The 20,934-nt window shown below is 38.5% G+C and overlaps 1 long non-coding RNA gene across 1 annotated transcript; it reads right to left on the bottom strand.

The window, feature by feature from the left end:
* Positions 1–882: 882 nt before the first annotated feature.
* Positions 883–11,566, bottom strand: LOC124105443 (uncharacterized). The gene is made up of 4 exons (XR_006855723.2): positions 11,470–11,566; positions 4,565–4,723; positions 3,770–3,851; positions 883–3,202 (listed from the first exon to the last, which is right to left on the bottom strand). It is a non-coding gene; the product is annotated as an uncharacterized LOC124105443 (long non-coding RNA).
* Between the last annotated feature and the right edge of the window lie 9,368 nt (positions 11,567–20,934).

The raw sequence follows: 20,934 nt of genomic DNA, 5'->3' as shown, positions 1-20,934 counted from the left end.
ATCTAAAATCAGACTTTTTGCTATTTCTACCCACTGACCTTCGCAATTCTACCCTCCAAAGTTCTGGAATAATAAAGGAAAAAGTCCATACTTTTTGTAAACGTCTTTCCTCCTGGCTAATGTTTTAATCAAAGAAGATTTCTTTCTGGTAGCTTTGTTAATCAAGCTACCACAAATAAGTCAAGTCTCAACAGTATGTAGGCCAAAGCTTTGTACCAATTATTTTGTTTTGTTAGGATTTTATAATTTTTAAAAAAAGTTTTTTTCAAATAAATGTTAAGTCCACCGGGGTCCTACTATTCTTTCAGTCACAGAAAGATTTGCATGATAGCAATATTTGTTTTATTGAGATTTAACCTCTCCATTGAGCTGCTAAGTGCCTGAGCATGAATGTGGGAAATGGCTTTCTATCACCATAACCTCAGGAAAAAAAAAATGTCAGAGAAATGCAGGCAAATAGATTATGATTGCATCGACAGCCCTTTTCATAAGCTAATGGGCTGTCTAACCTTTTCATGATGGCTGTCCCCCATAGGGTCTTGTAAGTAGATTGCCAAGGAGTTTGTTGAATTGGGCAAATTGATACACTGAGCTTGTTTGACTTTCCATCTCTTTATGAATGATTGTTAGGTACTTTAACAATACACGAATGTGCTTAGAACACCTAATGGGGCATTAGTTAAGGAAAATAAGTAATTCCATTGAGAACTGTAGTGTTAACACAGACAAAATCTATTCTCTTCCCTTTGAATAGTGGGTTTTCTTCATGTTTTAAGTGAAAATTTTTAAACATGTGCACACATGTGAGACTTCTACACCCTCCAACTCATGTTTGAATCATGGAGATTCCTGGAGGAGAGATAATACACAATTTTACTTGAAGAATGAAAGGACTTTTATTTGAAGGACTAAAGGTTAAAATTTTAAAAAAATCTGTAATATTTTATATTTAAATTAGAATATCTCATATTAGCATGGCTGGGGAAACACATAAATTGAGAAAATCTCTGAAAGACAATTTGACAGATATTATCAAGCCTTTCCAGTTTACATACCCTTTGACACAGATCCAATGATTTGGCTTCTAGGAATTTATTCAAAGGAGAAAATAATGGATGTACATAGAGATTAATTTACAAAGATGTTTATAATAGCAGCATACAGGAAAAAGAAAAACAGTCAACAAAAGGAAATTGGCTTAAAAAATGATACATTCTCTATACCATGTTATATGTACCTTATAAATTGTGTTATGAAGAATTAATGGTAAGTTTAAAAAGTAAGTTTCAAAATAGCATTTTCAGAATGTCAATTTTGTAAACACCCATACAAACAGATTAAAGACATCGAAATGTTACAGTGCTTATACTTTAAGGTTAGAAAATGGGTGATTTTATTTCTGTAACTCTTTGAAATTTTTAAAAATGTTTCACAGTGAACACAATATATTTGGTATACAAAAACATTACAATGGAATTTCATCCTCTATCTAAAAGATTCTAATTTCTCAAGGTGTTTTTGTTGCTAGAAAATCAGGGACATCTTTCCCAGTGGCTTAAATGACAATACTAAGTAAATCCAGCCTTTTTTAAAACTATTACAGAGCCATTTTTTAATCAAGCTTAAAAATTAACAGACAGTTCCATAATTAGCAAGATAACCAATTCAGTTCCACTTGAAATAAAGACATGCATGCAGGTTTTAAAGCTGAGAAAGAAATATTGGTATCACCACTCAAGAGCTTTTGATATGGAGTCAGAAAAGTTACAGTCAAGTTCTGACATTAACTGTCAGATGCATTGAGTAAATCTCTTGGTTCTTTCAGACTGGAATTATATAGGTACATAGATCTCTTTAAACATAAATGATATGAAAAAAATCAATGCATAATTATCTAAAATACCATCAAGGAAGTCACACATTATATATTGCATAGCTCTGAGTCATCTCTACCCTAGAATTGTAATAAGTAATAACCAATACTGGTTGTAATAACATAAAGTAACTTAATTCCTTTTCTTTTCTCAGCTCTTTGTTGTATGTGTGAAAAAAAAATGTACTCATGTACAAAATTATCATAATTGTACAACTTATTGCAAATGAAACCCATGTAAGCCCCACTGACACTAAGAAATGGAACACAGCCAGACCCCAGAGGGCCTGCATGTGCCCTTTCCCAATGAGACCTCCTTTCTCTCTTGCCATCTTTCTTTTTTTCCAAGTTTTTTTTTTTAATTGGTGAATTATAGTTGTACATAACAGTGGAATCTGTTGTTACATATTTATGCATGCACACAATATAACAATAGAATTTGGCCAGGATCACTCCCTCCGCAGTCTCCCCTCCTCTCGCCCACTGGTTCTTTTCCTCTAGGCATCACCATTCTCTTGACACAATTGTGATTATTTCCTTGACTTGTTTTGTAGTTTACCACCCAAGTATGCATTTCTGAACAATACAGCTTACTTGTATTTATGTTTGAATCTCATATAAACGGAATCATATAGAAAAAACTGTCATGATTATGGATGTAAAAAAACATTTTGTAATTCCAAACAACACCACAATCCCAATGACTCAGGAGACTGAGGCAGGAGGATCACCAGTTTCAGGCCAGTCTGGACAATTTAGCGAGATCCCGTATCAAAATAAAAAACAACAAAGCTCTGAGGGTAGTGTTCAGTGGCAGTGTGCCCCAGTATTGCCATGCCTACTAACTCAAAACAAACAAAAAAATTTTTTTTGTAAATTGTAAACACAAGTAAATACCATTATTCATATTATAATCCTATTATATGGGTATGTAGATTCTGAATTTCAATCCTTCAAAGCAAGTAGCTGATTTCACAATTTTGATGTTGAGTTAATTTCCACTCAGGTCTGGACCATCTCATGCTTCTTGGTGGTCAGCATAATTTTATGTTCAGGGGTCCTCTGGAGATCTGTGTTTGAGACTTCTTGTGTCACCTGGATGGAAAAATACTTGCCTGATGCCAAAGGGGTCCAGAAATACCTGCTTTGTTCAACAACTAGCAGGCTTCTCTCTGTTGAGTGAGTTCCCCAGCTATGATCAAGGCTCTAAAGTCACATCTGGTTAATCATTGGCTAGAAATCAATACACAGAGAGTGATGGTTTCTGATAAGAAATTATAATAAGCAAATTCAAGTTCAAAAGACTGGCTGTCATTTTGATCATTTTGGCTAAAAAAAAAAAAAAAAAGGTGTTAAGCCCCCATTTGTTGGAAAATAATATAACCCCACTCATGCCGCTAACTAAATACAGAACTACTTTTTTCTTTTTTTTTTTTAATAGGTCTAATTTCTCCTCTCTGGTCAATTCACTGTGTTCCTAGGTTCTGCTTTCCAAATGCCACCTACATTTTTTTTTCAATTCTAAGAAAATGCATCAATTTTATTCTGGTTTCATAAGGCCTCAGGTTTCAGATACCCTTTGTCCCAGTTCTGGAATAATTCTGCTGGTCTTTGATGTTAGCGGCTACCATGTGAACCGATCCATGGGGCTCCCAGTGCCCAAGGCACAGTGTCACTGTGGGTTTCCCAGCTGGCATGTGGCCAGTGCTTACCATTCCTCCAGTGCAACCAACCATGCTTGTGCACATGAGCACATGCGTGTGTGAATGGGTGGGTGTGTTCAAGCGTGTGTCAGCATACTCCCTGGCTCATTTGGGGGACTATAGTAATAATAGGAATAATGCCTTTCATGTGTAAATGTTGGGTAAATAAATGAACAAATGAGCAATGCTTCACCTGGCTCCTACCCCAACATTCCTCCTCTTCTCACAACTGAGGCCATTTGAATTCCACCTTCAGGCTCATTACTGTGCCATTCCTAGGACCAATACAGGACTTAGTTAAGTAGAATTTCAGAGGTTTAGATCTAGAGTCTTCAAAAAACCAGAATTTAGTGTACCTCCATTATGAGGCTCTTGCTATCTGTACTACCAAAGAGACTGGCTGTATCCCTCTAGGTTAGTTAGCTTTTCATTGCTGTGACCAAAAAACCTAACTAGAACAATGTAAAGGAGGAAAAAATTATTTCGGCCAACAGTTTCAGAGGTTTATTCCATAGTCAGTCAACTCTATCATTCTGGGTCCAAGGTGAGGCAGAATATCATGGTGGAAGGGCATGGCTAAGGAGTGCTACTCACTTCATGGTAACCAAGTAGCAGAGAGAGAAAGAGATCAAGGTGCCAGGGATAAAATATAAATCCCAAGGTAGCCTGCAGTGATCCAATTCCTCTAGCCATGCCCCGTCTTCCCATAGTTACCACCCAGTAATCCATGGAAATTATTATTTCATCAAGTGGATTAATCCACTGATAGGGCACAGCTCTCATAATCTAATCATTTTTACTTCCTGCATTAACACAGGAGCTTTTAAGAAATAACTCATATTCATACCACAATGTTTAATCCAAGTAGTTAGGATCCTGCTTATTGCCCAAATCAACATGTGACATTATCTCATCATTGAAAGATTTTCCACTGGAACCACTATCTTTCCCTGGTCCTTCCTGATCCTGACCATCTGTCATTGATTACCATACTCTCCACATGCATCATCTAGAATTCTTCACCCCACTTGCAGCTGGGTCTGCCTCTAGATCACCAGGATGGGTATCTTAATCTCTAGTTCAATTCTTCAACTCTATTCTTCCCCACACCATTGTCTACTTCAACTTTTAAAGACAGCAATATGTTCTAAAAATAGAAAACATTCAAAATGAGTAAATAACTTAAAAAATAAATTTTGTTAAAATTAGTATAAATGGATAGACATACCATATTTATGGATTAGAAAACTTGGGCTAGTTAAGATGGCAATTTTTTACAAATTGACACATAGAATTAATGAGATTCTAATCAAAATCCTCAAACTATATGAAGTTGATTATAAAGTTTTTATGGAAAGGCAAAGAAACTAAAATAGCCAAAACAAATTTGTAGAAGAATAAAGGTTAAAGATTCATCCTACCTGGTTCAAGACATACTCTAAAGTATGAAGACTGTGTAGTATTGGCAAATAGATAAACACTGAAATCACTGGAACTGAATAGACAGCTCAGAAGTAGATTCACATATGCGAGGTCAATTGATTTTTTTTTTTTTTACAGAGATATAAAAGCAACTCTTTATTTTCAAAGAAATGTAGTCAGGCCATTGGATAGCTATATGAAAATATATGAATCACTTCAACCTAAGCCTCACATTAAAAAATTAACTCAAAATAGGTCATTGAGCCAGGTACAATGATGCACACCTGTAATCCCAGCAGCCTGAGAGGCTGAGCCAGGATGTGAGTTCAAAGCCAGCCTCAGCAACTTAGCTGGATCCTTTGGGTGAAGAAACAAGATATATTTTTATAACCTAGGTTTAGGCAAAGATTTCTTAGATATAAGACTAAAGACACAATGCATAAAAGACAAAAATAATCAATCAAATTTCATCAAAATTAAAATTCTTTTCTTTATGAAAGATACTATTAAGAGAATGAAACTATAAGTTAAAGATCAGGAGAATATAATGGCAAATGAGATATCAGACAACTTTCTTATGTGTAGAACATATAAGGAACTCCCAAAACTTAACAGTTAGGAAAAATAAAATCTGATTTTTTTTAAATGTACAAAGACATGGGCTGAGGATATAGCTCAGTTGGTAGAGTGCTTGCCTCACATGCACAAGGCCCTGGGTTCAATCCCCAGCACCACGTGCGCGCGCAAAATGTACAAATGTACAAAGACATGAAAGAACACTTGATTATAGAGGATCTACAGATGGCAAAAAAAGTATAACAATAGATGTTCAATATCATTAATCTCTAGGAAATGAAATTGAAAAACACAATAAGATCCCACTACATACATATTTGATTGGTTAAAATAAAATTATTTTAAAATATTGACAATATCGAATGCTGGCAAGAATACAGAGCAACTGGCACTCTCTCCTGTATTGTTGGTAGGAAAACAAGAAGGAAAAATATTCTGCAAAATAGTTTGGTAGATTCTTATATAGTGAAACATACACTTTCCATACGACCCACATATCTATCATAAATGTTGATAATAGTTCTGTTTATAGTACCCCCAAAGTGAAACATCTCAGATTTTCTTCTACAGAGAATGATTGAACAGCCACGGTGCAGCCATATGATGGGATATATCTATTGGACCTGTTACTGGACCTTTCTCAAAGACACTAAGCTGCGTGAAAGAAGTTAGCTTTTAAAAGTTACATATCGTATGTTCCCTCTTATATGACATTCTAGAAAGGGCAAAACAATAGCAACAGAGAGATTATCAGGACTGATTTGGACTAGGAGTAGAAAGACAATTCCATCACCTCTTTTTTTTTTAGTTTTTTGGTGATGGAACTGTCTCAGTGTTGTGGTGGTTGCAGGAATACATGTATTTCTAAAATTACTGTACAGTATAGCAATTTAAAAACTGAAAAGTAAAAAAAAAAAATCTTAGCATACTGTACCCCAATATTTTTCTATATGGATAAATGTAAATAGAATCATTCTATATTATGTAATAATATACAACCCATTTTAATTTAACATGTTTTAAATATCTTTCAATGTACCTAAACATACATCTACATATCAAGTTTTAGTGTTTGGCTTATTATAATACATAGATGTAACACATTATATAAGGACTCCCATGTTATTGGGTATTTGGTTGTTTCTAATTTTTAAAAATTAATAATGATGTGATAATCATTCTTGTAGTTAATTATCTGCACAAATCTTTAATTAACCTTTTAAAATGTTTAGAAGTAGACTTGCTAGGTCAAAGATATAAATCTTTTTAAAGGTCTTTGACATGTTGTTTAAATGTCCTTCAGAAAAGTGGTACCCAAATTTCATTCCCAGAAGACACAAAGAATATCCATTTCATGCAAATTATAACTACACTGAGAGTTCACCTTACTCTAGCCAGAATGGCAATTATCAAAAATACAAGAAACAGTAAATATTGGTGAGGATGAGAGGGAAAGGTACAATCATACCTTGTTGTTAAGACTGCAAATTAGTACAATCACTCTGGAAAGCAGTATGGAGATTTCTCAAAAACTAGGAAAAGAACCACCATTTGACCTAGTTATCCTACTCCTCAGTATATATCCAAAGGAGTTAAAATCAGCACACTACAGTGACACAGCCACATCAATGTTTATAGCAGTACAATTCACAATAACTAAGCTATGGAACCTACCTAGATGCCCATCAACAGATGAATGGATTAAGAAATTGTGGTATGTATACACAATGGAATATTAATTACTCAGCCATAAAGAAGAATGATTTTATGATATTCACAGATAAATGGATGGATCTGGGAACTATTATGTTAAGTGAAATAAGCCAATCCCAAAAAACAATGGTCAAATGTTTTCTCTGATATATTGGATGCTAACCCACAATAAGATGGAAGGTAGGAGAAATAGAAATTCAGTGGATTAAACAAAGGAGAATAAAGAGAAGGGATGGGGAGATAAGAATAGGAAAGACAGTGGAATGCATCTGAGCTTTCTTATGTACATAAATGGAGACACCACAGTGAATCTCACCATCATGTATGTCCATGGTGGGATCCTAATTAGAATAAGATATATTCCATGCTCGTATAAATATATCAAAAGAGATTCTGCTGTCATGTATAACTAAGAAGAACAAATTTTTAAAATTTGCATATTAAGGGCTGGGGTTGTGGCTCAGTGGTAGAGTGCTTGCTTCGCACATGTGAGGCCCTGGTTTGATCCTCACCACATAAAAATAAATAAATGAAATAGAGGTATTGTGTCCAACTACAACTAAAAATTAAATATTAAAAAAAGAAAAAAAAATTGCATAAAAAAAAAAAGAGTATCCACTTCACCATATGCTCCTTGCTCAAATTCTGCTGTTGTATCATGTGATCATGTGGGGTTAAAACTTCTCAAGAGTCCTATATCAATACATGTGGAATCATCTTTGACCAAGAAAACAACCCACAGAGCCTCACACACAACCTTGCACACAGAAGGCAATGTTGTTAGTAAGAATAAACAAACAAACAAAAACCCTAAATTTTTCTCAGGCAACTAATTCTATTTAAAGCTAAACTCTTTAGAGCTATTTAGCTTTTTAAGCAATGATCACTAATACAACTGTAAAGCAGTGGTCCCCAAATATTTTCTTATCAAATCCCACCAATAAAAGAATTTTGAGCATTCACTCAGTATACTTATTTTTTAATACTTCCTAAGTATATATACCTGTTAATGAACACTTGAAAGAATAACAAAGCTTAATTTTTTTTTATATTTGGGGTTCAAAGTAAGCATAAATTGAAATTCTAATATTTTCTTCACATTCTCAAACCATTGCTCTTTCCATCCTCCCAGGCTGGGCACATCTTGCGGATGACTGCCCTGAGGAACTAGACACCCAAGGTTCTGTGCTGTGCACCATGAAAAGAACCATAAAAGAGCACAACCTCTGCCCTGGGGATTTCACAGGCCGCCTGGAGAAGACTATGAGCATTTCATAGATATTTGACTTGTGAACACAAGGGAGAGAGCAATGGAAAGAGGGGTCCCTGGAACAGGTCATGAAGTACAGAAGGAATTTTGAATTCTATACCCTGAGGAAACTTCTCACTATATGTTCTAGTCCAACTTCAGCAACGTTCCAGGAAGTGGGGCTGGGGAGGCCTTTGGAGTCGGAACGAGCTGTACACCTGCCATATGACTGTTGGTGGGTTTTACTTTGTGTTGTGTGTATGTGTGTTTTTCCTGTTTGTTTAATGCATTGTTTTTTCCCTTCTGTTTCAAGACATAGTGACATACATTTCAGTTTTAGCAAAGGACAGTGCCAGAGGGTGTAGAGACTCCTCTGTTGAGATGGCTGAACTCTGGCAGCTTAGTGCCCAGTGTGGCTTCATAGTTTTCTTATTTTTAAGCATAAGAATCATATCTTCCAGACAGGTGATCTCCTAAGGACAGCTATTGGCATGCAGGCACTAGGCACACAGGACTCCTGGAGTGTTCTTAAAATTCGGCTTTGCACCCTGTCAGTACCCTGATTTACTGCTCCACAGAGTTTTACCTGTCTACAAAATAAATCTCAAATTCTCCCTTATGACATTTAAGACACTTCAAATTCTGGCCTCCACCTCAACACCTGTTATTTTCCTCATCTCCCACCAGACATGCCAAACCATGTGCTCCTCCCTACACACTGGTTCTATCTCCCATAACAGTTCAGCCAACTCTCTAACACCCTATCCCACTTTTCTAAGTCCCACTCACCTTTCTGCAGCAGTTCTGAGGCCAAGATCTCTGTGAAGTATCCACACTCCCATTTGCTTCCTTCCCTGACAGAATCAAGCTTATCTTCCCTTGAATTTTAATGTGCCCCTCCTCCCCCTCCCCCTCCCCCCTCCCCTCCCCCTCCCCTCCCCTCCCTCTCCCCTCCTCCTCCCCCCTCCTCTTCTCCTTCTCCTTCTCCTTCTTCCTCTTCCTCTCTTCTTCTTTTTTTCTCTCTCTCCACCCACTTCTTTCTCTCTTTCTTTTGTTATACTTTCCTTAACCTGCCTTGGAATATATTCAGCTATGTCCAGTCTTATCTCTTCCTGAAGAATAAAAATCTCTCAGCCGGTGAGGTAAAATGAGTTATCATTTTCTGCTACCCTGCATCTTATTTCAATGAAAATACAGAACTGCCAAACTTTCTTAATAAGGTGAGGCAATTCTCACCTCATCTAGGAAGCTGTTTACATTTTTCTAAGTTTCAAAGATTTGCATCAAGCTGGAGGAAGAACCAACTTGTCAGGATAAGGAACTTCAAAGTTTTGTTTTGACATCTTGTATTTGAGAAGCCTATGGGATTTTCAAGTAGTGAGGGCCAGGAGGGAGTTGGATATACCTGGTTGGATATGGTGAAAGGCAACAGATTAGTACTCCTCAGCATACAGGTGGTAGTAAAAACTATAAGAGACCGTGACATTTCCCAGACTGCATAGAATAAGAGAAGTCCACCAAAGATAGAATCTTACAAGGACACCAGTATTTGACAGTAAGAGAAAAAATATCCTTAAAGGGGAACAGTAAACTATAATAAAAAAAAAAGATATAAAGAAAACTAGAGATTTGGGTGTTTCCAAGAGGAAGGAAGTGGTAAATGAGAATGCTACAAAAAGCCAATAAAGAAAGGGCTAAAAAGTGTCCATGGACTTTGATAGTTGGAAAATCCTTCAGATATCAGCCAAAGCAGCTTCCATTTGTTAAGTGATTAATTGATATTAGGGTAAAAAGAGGGCAAACCTTTCCAAAGCTTAAATACAAATGGAAGAAGAAAGAGAAGTTGCTTAGTCCAAGTTGTTTCTCTGGTACTATGAAAGAAAGCATGATTACAAGCTAAAGAAAATAAATTAGTCAAGAAAATGGGGGCTTCAAAAACATACAGAAAAGATCATACATCATCCTGGTGTGGTAGCACATGCCTGTAATCCCTTGGGAGGCTGAGCCAGCCTTAGCAAAAGCAAGGTACTAAGCAACCCAGTGAGACCCTGTCTCTAAATAAAATACAAAATAGGGCTGAGGATGTGGCTCAGTGGTGGAGTGCCCCTGATTTCAATCTCAGCATCTCACCCCCCAAAAATATTATACATCAAGACCAAGTGGAATTTGTTCCAGGGTTGCAGAGTGGTTTTTCAACATTTGAAAATCATGTTAATAGAATAAAGGGAAAGTGATCGTTTTAATATAGACAGAAAAGATTTTTACAAAATTCAACTTTATTTCATGATTTTAAAAATCCAAAAATAAAAACATTCAAAAAGCCATGAATAGAAGAGAACCTCCTCACCCTAATAAAAGGCATGAAAAGATCATGTCATCTGTGTCTCTACTTATAGATGGCATGATCTTGTATATAGAAACTATCCTAAATAATTCACCAAAAACCTATTAGGATTAATAATAAATTCAGCAAGTTTGCAAGGCTAAAAAAATCAACATAAAAATCAGTTGTATTTTTATATACCAATAATGAACAATCCAAAATATAATTAAGAAAAGAATTTAATTTATGATAACATCAAGAAGAGTAAAATACTTAGGAATATTTAAATATAATTAAATATTAATATTTTAAAAGAATTTAAAAATTCTTTTTAAAAAGAAGTACAAGACTTATACACAGAAATCTACAAACATTGTTAAAAGAAATCAAAGAAATGGACAGAGATTCCACGAGCATAGGTTGAAAGACTAAGTATGAAAATGGTAATATTCCCAAACTGATGAATAGGTCCCTTTCAATCTCCAAATCTCAGTCAGCTTTTTCACAGAAATTGGCATTTGATCATAAAATTCATATGAAATTCAAGGGGCCCAGAATAAGCAAAACTATCTTGAAAAAAACAAAGTTGGAGGACTCGCAATGTACTGACCTTAAAACTTACTTCAAAGTCACAGTGATCAAGACTGTATGTACTGGCATAAACAGACAAATAGATCAATGGAGTAAAATTGAAAATCCAGAAATAAATCTCTGCACTTATGGCCAGTGGACTTTTGACCAGGATGTCAGGACAACACAACAGGAAAAAAAATAGATTTTTTCAACAGTTGACACAGGGACAACTTGATATCCACATATGAAGAAATAAATTTGAACTCCTTATTGATATCATATACAAAAATCATCTCAAAATGGATTGCAAGCCTAAATTTAAGAGCAATACCCTAGGAGGAAAACAGAGTGATCTTCATGATCTCAGATTAGGCTTTGGTTTTCTTGACAGGATCCCAAAATCATAAGCAACAAGAAAGCAAATAAGTAAATTGAACTTTATCAAAACTGAAACACCTCTGTGCTTTTAGAAGCACAAGAAAATTGAAGTGAAAATAAAGTAAACTAAAATAATAATTGTGAAAGTGAAAAAGACAATCCATAGACTAGGAGAAAACATTTGCAAATTATAAATCTGGTAAGGCCCTAGTATCCAGAATATATATTTTTAAAAATACAACTCAATAATAAAAAAGACAAATGAACCAATTTTTAAATGGGCAAAGCATCTGAATAGGTATTTCTCTAAAAAAGACATACAGATAGCTAATAATCATATAAAAAAGATGTTCAGCATCATTGGTCATCAGGAAAATGCAAATCAGAAACACAATGTTATATCATCTCAAACCCACTAGAATGGGTACAATGAAAAAATACTGGTAATAACAAATATTGGTGAGAATGTAGAGAAATTAGGACCCCCCCCCCATGCATTGCCAGTAGGTCCATAAAATGAAAACACTTGGGGAAACAGTTTGATGGTTTTTCAAAATGGTAAATACAATTTCCATATAACCCAGCAATTCCAATCCTACATATATATCCATATATATCCAAGAAAATAGAAGATACGCTACAATACAAATAAACCTTGAAAACACCATGCTAAGTGAAAGAAGCCAGCCACAAAGACCTCTTATTATATGAGTCCTTTTGTAAGAAATGTTCAGAATATGAAAAACCACAGAGATAGAAGGTAGATAAATGGTTGTTGTAAAGCAGGTGGTGAAGGTGGGAAAGGAGAAGGAAAGAGTGTGGGGGCTTCTTTTTGTTATGATGAAAATACTCCATTCTATAGTGGTAATCAAAGCAAACATTACTGATATATTTAAAATCCTATTTTACATCTCAAGGGATGAGTTTTATGCCAGTCAATGATATCTCAATAGAACTACTATGAAAAGTGGGGGAGGTAAATGACTGATAAGGACATGAGAAGGACTAACCTCCAAGCCAACAACGTCTTAGCTCTGAATAAGCCAAGAAAGAGGGAAAAGGGTGGTGGGTATTCAGGAAGGGAGCAGGAGTGGGGTGAGGCCTGGACTGAGTGGATTTTATAAAGGGCCTCAATCCTCGAGAAGTTAGAAGTGATATTAACTGCTGGAAGCAAGAGGTTGGGAATTGGGTGGGGAATTTGAGGGAAAGATGATAATTAATATAAATAAGTGTAGCCCCTGAGGAAATGCAGAAGCAGCAGCCTAAGAATAAATAAAAGAAGGAAGCTGGTATTTGCTAAGACTTTCTTTGCATGGCGTCTGGCCCTCAGGCACATCTTGTTCTCTTTTCTCTTTCAGCACCTCAGTAATCTCCACAAGAGGCCTAGAAGACAGTACTGCCGGTGAACTGTTCAAACAGGCCTGACAACAGGGGACCTCAGTGCTGCACGTGACTGTTTTCAACATCATTGGCCAAAGTGCAACCAGGTCAAGTACTGCAAATATTTGTGATTAGGAGGATTCTTTCCTCTAAAACTTGCCATGAGATAGTTTTGCAAAATATAAATCCTAGATCAGGGTGATTGTCAAGAGCAGTCAGCCTGGGATCCTCTGTGGCCCCAGAAGTAAGGGAATCATGTCACCGGCTAAGACAACAATGAGAGAGACCCTCTCTCTGCTTAGGGCTGGAGGATAAGGCAGGGTCAGTTCTGCTCAGGTGCCCTGTTAGCTCATGGCTGCTTAAGCAGAAAGTTAGCTTCAGCTGCCTCAGCACGCAGGCCGCTCCTCCTCTTCACCAGGGAGTAAGACAAATGATCTAACATCAAGGAACACTCTTAAGCATGCTGAAGGACACAATAACATCTCCAGGCATGGCCTTTATTATAGTGTAGTAGGTTGAATAATAGCCACCCAAATATACCCAGTCTCAGTGCCTGGAATTTTTATGTTACCTTTTTGGAAAAAGGACTTGTGTAGCTGTAATTAAGCTATGCATCTTGATATAGAGAGGCCTCCCTAAATGAAATGAGGAGGCCCTAACACCATTACAAGTATTCCTACGGGAGAAAAACAAGGAGAGATAATGCCCCCAGAGAAGGGGGCCATGCAAAGTCTTCACATACAGAGGCGGCCAGTCAATCAAGGGTCGCCCACAACCACCAAAAGCTGGGAAAAGCAAGGAAGAGAGCCTCCCCTAGAGCTTCCGGGGGAAGCATGGCCACCCACACCTGATGTAAGACTTCTAGCCTCCAGAACTATGAGAAAACATATCTTTGTTGTTTTAAGCTACCCTGTTTGTCGTGATTTGTTATGGCTGACCTCGGAAACCACGGCATATGATGGCATTCTCTTTACTTTCACCAATACTCAAAGCACATGTTTGTGAACGTATGGAAAGTGAATTGGGGGAAAAGAGGGCTCCAGAAGTGTCAATGGCGCTGTCATCTCAATTCCTCTTCCTCTTTTCAGGAGCTTTTTCAGTTTCCTTTCTAGTAATTACTGTGCGCCACCCTCACCCCCAAATGCTACCTTTACAGGAAAAGAGTTAACTAGTTCTTGCTGTTACCTCTCTATGGACACATACATTGAAGGGTAAGGAAAATATACAATTTAGAGCAGAACACACGGACTGAGCCTGATCTACCACTTAACTATGCAGCTTTGGCCTTGGGCAGTTTATTTTTCCTCTGGTTGAATTAATTATAAAATTACAGTAATAATTATTGCTTCTACCCACCCCCCCCCCAAACACACACACTCACCCAGTAATATGATGTTTTGTGAATACCAATCAAATAAGTTAATGTCTGTGTCCTCACCTGGGTTATCTAGGGGACATTTCTTGAAGAAAAGCTTCCATGCCAATGTTTTCTTTCTGGAGTCATAAGCCAGGACAGTAGGAAAGAGAGTAAAAGGAAAAAAAAAAATGTAAAAGGTAAATGTCATACTGTACCCAGCACCACTAGAAACTGTGACTGGTTGCAGAGGTCTGAGGGAGCCTCTGCTGTGTAGAACAGCCCATTGTTGGGAACAGAAGGGGCCAGAGAGAAACTGAGGCTAAAACATCACCTCCCTTCCATCCCGTGTCTCCCATTGTTTAGACTTCACCCTGGAAAGAATTCACTTGACTAAATTTCTAGGAGGCATCACCTGGCTCCTCAGGGCAACTACTGGGGAAGGAGGATTTGAGTCATCACCTGGTGATAGAAGAAAAGCTGACATGTCTTACCAATCAGTCCCAGGCCTGGGAGCTGCTCCAGTACAGCTTCACTGCAATGGGTATGGTGGCCGCCAACACCACAACCTTGCCCTTTTGTGATGGGGAGGGGGTTTCTGAGAAAGCCAGATGTAGCAGGAGCTACCTAAACATAGCATCTGCCAGCGGTCTGTCCTGAGCAAGCTGAAGGTCAATGGGACAGGAGCAAATGAAGCCACATGCGCACAGGGTCCAATGCTTTATATGGAACAGAATGGGGAGATATCAACCACTTTCCGAATATTACTTTACTTTAGCTATTTGTATTGCCTTCTTTTAATTTTAACCTTAATTTTTCGGAGTAGTTTTGGTTTTGCTTTTGGTTTAATAGGGTCTACGTTGCCTTGAACTCCTGGTCTCAAGCAATCCTCCTGCCTCAGCCTCCTGAATAGCTGGGACTACAGGCACATGCCACTGTGCACAGCTATCTATCTTGAGTAGTTTTCAGGAAAAGATCCACCATACTTTCATGAGCACCAGCAATCATTTATATGAATATGATTTGTCTCAACTTCAAGAATCAAATCTAGGAAAATGCTTTGGTGAGATATTGGCTCTCTCTTAGGCAATATGGCAATGGGTTAAGGAGGACACAGCCAATTGGGGTTTAACACATGTTGTCTTAGGACCTCCTGGGAAATAGACTCTGGGATGGTGCTTTGTAAGCATGGAGTTTGGGGAAACATGAAGAAAGCAGGTTTGGGCAGCAGGAGCGATTGACACAATGTAGGTGGTCTGGAGCTGGTTTAGCCCTTCAGAATTGTTCTGGATTGAGGTAGAAGGATCAAGCCTTTGCAACCCCCTTTCCTTTAGTCATCTAATGTGAACTGTCCCCAGAGTAAGTGTGGCAACCTAGGACAATTTCTGGGAAGAATCTAACTTAGTTATGAGTGGCAGGAATAAATTCCTTGGTTCTGAAGGAGGTCAGGAGGTGTATCACAGAATCCATGACAAACGTGTTTCTGGAGAGAGGAGGTTAGGGGATGTTGGCTTCTTCCATCACCTTAAATTTCTTTTGTGGACAGATATTTATAAAAGAAAAACCTATGTCTATCCCTCTTCATAGTTCCATAAATAAGAGGACTTCCAACTTACTTCTTATTTCCCATTTTCAGCTGTGGATTGGATTTTCAATACCTTTTAATTTTATCTCATCCCAAAGAGGAAGAGAAGGAGCCAATTTGACTGGTGGAAGCAGATGGCCTCTGGACCTCATGCTCCCTTTAGGTGAGCTCTTTGGGCTTCTGAGGCTGCTTGTGGCCCCGTGCTGGATGAGTGGGTCCTTGGCCTCTCTGCTCCTTCCCTGTTACTTCTTTGCTGTAATTGGCCCCAATGTCTGTTTCTACAGGTAGGTCTGGCCTGTCATTTTATCTTTTGCCTCTATGGCTGGGTATGTAAGTCAGGAAACCTGTGCATTGCAGGACAAGAGGCTAATAATTAGGGGTGGAGTTGAGACCCCAGAGTGGTCTCACCTCCAGGTTGCCTTCTCCAACAATTTATCAGATGCATATTAAGAAATACCAAGCAGCTAATGAAATTTTATTTTAATCCTGGTTTGACTAGTATCCTATGTGTCTTTTTAAAACTTTATCTATTTATTTTAATTATATTCACTTAGTATATATTTATGGAGGTTGGATTCTGTGCCAGGCCCTAGGCTAATCACTAGGTCAATGGAGGTAAATAGGATAGGTAAGATCTCTGCTTTTAGGGAATTTATGGTTTACTAAAGGTAAGAGGAACAATGGATAAATCAGTAAATAAACCATGTTAAATCTTATAAAGTACTTAAAGAGGCTAAAACAAGGAGGGACTGAGGAGAGCAGGGTGGAGTGGGGTGTGACTGATTGTTTCCCTTAGGAGGAAATATCTAAGACTTTAATGTCCAGAAAGACAGGGGAGAAGATTGAGGGGAAGTGTTCCTGGCAGAGGTGACATCCAGAGCAAAGGCCTTGAGGTAAGAAAGAGATTGGCAGGTTTGAAAACAAAACAAACAAACAAACAAAAAATCAGTGATTAATGAACCTTGAAAATCTTATTCCAGGGGCAGAATAGGAGTTCAGAGCAAAGGCAGGGGCAGAAGCATAGAGGGATTGCTCTACTCCATCAGTATTTCCCCCAATATGCAGTGTACACCAGTGGTGACATACAAATATTTGGGGTGGCAAGTGTGCAAATATTTTTATTGAAATAGCTATATGTTTATTTTAGAGTACATTAGGAAAAATATAATTATCATATCAAAACCGTGATTTCCCAGATACTATTATTCAGGTAAAACTAAATTAAAAAGGGAATCAATTTAAAGAGAATTTTAAGTCAATTGCAGTCCAGGTGTTATGCAGATCCAGCAAAGATCTCAAAAGTGGTGTTTGCAGCACTGAAATGTAGGGAAATATTGCTCAAACATGGCCAAAAACAAGAAGGAAGAAAGGTGGCCATCTGCCCCTAAGGCACCTGGCCCACTCGCCTGGGAGATGCCCCAAGAGCTCAGGCCAGCTGAGCTGGCTCATGCTGAAAACCCTGGCTTCACAGGTCATAGGTTATGGGTCCTGAAGCTGTTTCTTCTTAAAATAGCATGATCAGAGCATGCGGTAGCCCAGCAGACACTGGAGCCCCGGATTTATCCCTGAAAACCCAGCTTTAGTGTCACCTTCCTTGATCCTCCCTGACCTTCTCTGTTCACTTCCAGAGTCAGTGGTTCTCCACTTACTGCCCATTTTCCTACCTTATCCTTTCATTTTACTGCCTTGTAATACTACCTTCAGCTTCTGTCTGAGGCTGCCTCTCCCAGTGGAAAGTGAATTCCTCTAACATATGTCTTCCTAAAGCGTAGCACAGTCCCTGGGATCTAAAGGCATAGGAAAGACATAAGTGAATGAATGAGCACACCTTGATCTCTTTTTACAATTGATTTAGGCATGATGGGCTTCTAAGTCACAACCTGACTAAAAGATGCAATGTTTAAAATGTTGCTTCAGGTCAAGTCACAAGGATCTGGCTGGAGTGTCTCTCTCTCCAGGGATGCCACAGGAAGGTGTTTGGGTGGTATTGAAATGACTCACTGCCCCAGCAGTTTCACAGGATTATCAAGGGTCTTACATTGCTCAATGAGGTGTGGCAGGAGCCCCTTCGGTGCCAGCCAGGGCAAGAGCTATTATCTGTGTGAATACCTGGTGCCTGGGGACAGAAATACCTGGTACCTGGGGACAGAAAATTAAAAGTTACTACTGTCCATTAGTTGAGAAGAGAAAGTTTCAAAAGAAGCAAAGAGAGTGCCTCCCTTCCCTCACTAGATCCATCCCTCTTTCTGCTCTCAAGATCCCAGAAGATTTCCTAGAAGGGACTTTGGACAAAACCAGGACAATCTCCTCTTCTTGCAGATCAGGAGGCTGAGTCCACAGAGAGGCATAAATGGTCCAAGGTCACACAGCTAGCAGGTGACAGAACAAAGAATGGCACTTGTTCATTCTCTGTCCAATGAGGGAGCATCATGACTTGTAGCCATGCAAGCCAGTACAGAGCAGAGGGTCAGAAGAGTAAAGTCATACCTGTTTGTTTCTTTTCCTTTAAATTAAAATGAAATTCACATAATGTAAAATTTATATATATATATATATATATATATATACACACACACGGAGGTATATATGCACACACATATATATACACACATATATATACATATGTGTTGTATATGCACACATACACACACACACAACACACACACACACACACACACACACACTAAGGATTGAACTCAGGGTGGCTTTACCCCTAAATTATATCCCCAGCCCTTTTTATTTTTTGAGACAGTCTTGCTAAGTTGCCCATGCTGGCCTCAAATTTATAATCCTCCTGCCTCAGCCTCAGGAGTCTGAATTTACAGGTATGTATCACTATACCTGAAAAATTAACCCTTTCAAAGTACAGAGTTTAGTGAGGCTCCCAGAGATGGCCTAGCAGGGTCATGTGCAAAAGGATCATGCACTCTACTGAGTAGAGATCTAAGTAGCAATTCCAGCTCATCAGTGATCAGCTAAGCAGGTTCTTCCCCTTCTCTGGGCCTCAGTTTCCTCAATACTAAGCTGGTATATTATTGTCTTAATCCATTCTGACAGCTGTAACAAACGTCCATATGTTATAAATACATTAAGTTGTGCTTCTCACAGATCTGGATGCTGAAGTCCAAGATCAGGATCCCAGACAATCAGAATCTGATGAGGATCATCCCAGGTTGAAAGTGCCAACTTCTCATTGTATCCTCAATGTGGCAGAAAGAGAGTTAGAGTTTCTGGGGCCTCTTTGATAAGGGCATTATCTGTATTCATAAGAGCTCTGTCCCAGTGACCAAATCATGATGACTCTCAAGGTCATGACCTCTCAGTGCCCTCATGCCAGGGAGTGGGTTTCAAGAGATAAATTTTGAAGGACAAAAATATCCAAATCACAGCACCTTCCAACTAACTACCTGTTAGGGCTCCTAGAGACCTGAATAAAATATTACCTCTGAAAGTACCATGTAAACACTCTTCATTCTAAGAACTTCATCTCATTAAAAAAAGAAAAATTAACCCTTTCAAGGTACAGAGTTTAGTGAGGCTCCCAGAGCTGGCCTAGCAGGGTCAACTGCCTGCTTACGTACCTGTAATGACATGGTTATTGATAGAGAAGGACAAGAACAAGAGGGAGGGACGAAAGAGAAAGGGGTAGAAATACGGAATGAGTTTAACAGTAGCCGGTTATACACATATTTAAATTTACCAAAAATAATTTCACCTGTATGTATACCTAAAAAATACTAATCAAAAATAAATAGGGAAAACAGCACACACCTGTAATCCCAGTGACTTGGGAGGCTGAGGCAAGAGGCTTTCAAGTCCAAGGCCAGCCTCAGAAACTTAGCAAGGCCCTAAACAACTTAGCAAGATCCTGTCTCAAAATAAAAAATTAAAAAAGGGCTGGGGATATGTCTCAGTGGTTAATCTCTCCAGTAGGAAGAAGAGAGAGAGAGAGAGAGAGAGAGAGAGAGAGAGAGAGAGAGAGAGAGAGAAGGAAGGAGGGAGGGAGGGAGGGAGGGAGGAAGGAAGGGAGGGAGGAAGGGAGGGAGGGAGGAAGAAAGGAAAGAAAGAGAGAGAGAGAAAAGGGGGACTGGGATTGTGGCTCCACGGTGGAGGGCTCGCCTAGCACATGTGAGGCACTGGGCTGGATCCTCAGTGCCACTATATAAATAAATAAAATGTTATTGTGTCTACCTACAACTAAAAACAATTTTTTAAAAAAGAAATAAATAAAGGAAGAAGGAAGTGAAAGGAAGATCAATAGAAGAAAGGAGAGAGAATAGGGAGAGAGAGGAGGCAAGGGAAAGGGGGATGGGAATTGAAATAAAATCGCTTGCATGTGTTATTACATGTCAAAATGAACCCAAATACTATGCATAATTATAATGCTCTAGTAAAAAATTACTATTAAAAAGGGAAATGGAAAAAGATTATCCATTAAAATTCTTTTCAGGGGGTGATTTGTATTCACCAGGAAGAAATATGTAGATGGGCCCAGAAAAGGCCTGGAGTTGGGAGAACTGTTCTGAGGAGGACAGGGGACATTGGTTACCTGTTGCTAAGGGAACAGATTGAGAGATGAGAAAAGAGAGCAAAAGGCTGCCCAGTCTATGGTGAGACTCCTGCTTGTGGCCCCCAGTTTTTGGCAAAGTTACCAAACTCACAAAGGTCTGAGTACATGGGGATTTGGGGAAAGATCAGGGAAGCAACTGGGCTTTGTCCTTCAAATGGGTGTGGGACAGAAGAGTGAGACTGTGGTTCATGGTAATTGTGCTGTGGATTCAAGGCTCTCACAAGGCTTGGCACTG

Source organism: Marmota monax, unplaced genomic scaffold, assembly GCF_021218885.2.
Source record: "Marmota monax isolate L192 unplaced genomic scaffold, Marmota_monax_Labrador192_F-V1.1 WCK01_AAM20220418_F8-fsc00100, whole genome shotgun sequence".
NCBI lineage: Eukaryota > Metazoa > Chordata > Mammalia > Rodentia > Sciuridae > Marmota > Marmota monax.
Note: the sequence above shows the minus strand (reverse complement) of the source record. Positions and strands in the feature narration are given on the sequence as shown.